Source organism: Austrofundulus limnaeus, unplaced genomic scaffold, assembly GCF_001266775.1.
Source record: "Austrofundulus limnaeus strain Quisiro unplaced genomic scaffold, Austrofundulus_limnaeus-1.0 Scaffold260, whole genome shotgun sequence".
Lineage (NCBI taxonomy): Eukaryota > Metazoa > Chordata > Actinopteri > Cyprinodontiformes > Rivulidae > Austrofundulus > Austrofundulus limnaeus.
In genome coordinates this window covers 233,486-234,918 of record NW_013952662.1, presented here as the reverse complement: position 1 = coordinate 234,918, position 1,433 = coordinate 233,486, and the positions used below count along the sequence as shown (strand labels likewise).

General features: G+C 40.3%; 1 protein-coding gene and 1 long non-coding RNA gene across 2 annotated transcripts in view; both read left to right on the top strand.

Annotated features, from left to right (window-relative positions):
- LOC106526116 (netrin receptor UNC5D) overlaps nucleotides 1-1,433 on the top strand; it is a gene marked incomplete at its 3' end in the record, with an annotated part of 161,551 nt that overhangs the window by 121,887 nt on the left and 38,231 nt on the right.
- On the top strand, nucleotides 817-1,420 carry LOC106526117 (uncharacterized). Its single transcript, XR_001311215.1, has 2 exons — nucleotides 817-1,052; nucleotides 1,196-1,420. It is a non-coding gene; the product is annotated as an uncharacterized LOC106526117 (long non-coding RNA).

Below are 1,433 nucleotides of genomic sequence, written 5' to 3'. Positions count from 1 at the left end.
CTTCCTGGTCAGAAAAAAATTCTCTAAATGCACACCAAATGTGTAAAAATGCGCACATTATGGCAAAAATTATTCATCATTAAATCTTGTTTTAACATTACTTTTATAAAGTTTGAAGTCCGTGCTGTCCAATCCAGCTCAAATGAACACTGAAAGCTCTCACTGTTTTTTACAGAAGCCCTGTGAAAGCATCACTGCTTTGCCGATCTCAGAGGATTAAAAGAAAAAAAGAATCCTGTATCCACATCGTGATTCGAAACATCACCAAAATGTAATGGTGTGTTACTTGGCCCAGTACACATGTGGTAACTATGTCATGACAATCCGTCCACAAGTTTTTGAATAATGTTGTCCACAGACAGAACGACAGACAGACAGACAGACATATGCGACTGAAAACATTACCTTCTTGGCGGAGGTAATCTAAAATTATTAGTTCATGTGTATTTCTTATGGGTGCACCTCCTGTTCTGCCCCAGGTTATGTCTTACCTCACCTGCTCTAGTCTGCTCCCCTTTAATACATGTACTAAAGCATAAAATCTGCATAATGCATTCAGTGTTGTTTTGTTTTCAGTGAAAGGCTCCCACACTTCTCAATGTCGATGTTTTGTTTTTTGCCCACCTCCTTTCCCCTTCTATGTGTTTTACCATAAATTTGTTTTTGGTGTTCTTTCAGCTTTCTTTCTTCCCTTCCTCTATCTCACTGACATTCTTCTTTGTTGGTACAATTGTGTGTAGTGTTAGCACATAGAGACAATTCTGGCTCAGAGATGTTCCTGCATTGTACCACAGATTAGTAATCGCACGGATTACTAATCTGTGCGATTACTAATCTGTGCCCTCAGTTTCTGCAATCAGTGCGCACAGATTGTGTCGACAGGTTGGACGCATGGTACGTGTGGTACAATCTGTTTTGTTGTATCCGGTTTTATTGTGAAAGGCTAAACAGGAAGTGAATATTGTGAGTGCGGAGACAACTTGATGTTTCTGTGTTAGGTCTCGCTTGAATCTTTTCCTCAGAATACAACCGTATGAAGCCGCATCTTCAAGGTAAATTCAGTGGATCTGTTGTTATATAAACTTAAGGCACTGTCGTGTTCTCATCAACACACTTTTTAGCCACAGAATGTCCCTGAAAAATTCATCAAAATCCGACGTGGTTACAGTATTTATTTATTTTTCATATTTTCCAGGCAAATGAATCCTGAAACGGAGGTTAGCCTCCTCCACCCTCCCGTCCCCCGTTTTGTTGTGAAAGAGAATAAACATCTGTCAGAGCGGCTTGCTGCAGAGAAATGTCCGCGCGTGGCGAGCTTCATGCAGAAGACGGAGCCGCAGCCCCGCTCTTACTCTGAAATGTTTCAAAATTTATTCAGATGTTTCTGTGGTGTAATAAACGTTTTTGAAAGGGTAATAAACGTTTTTGAAAGG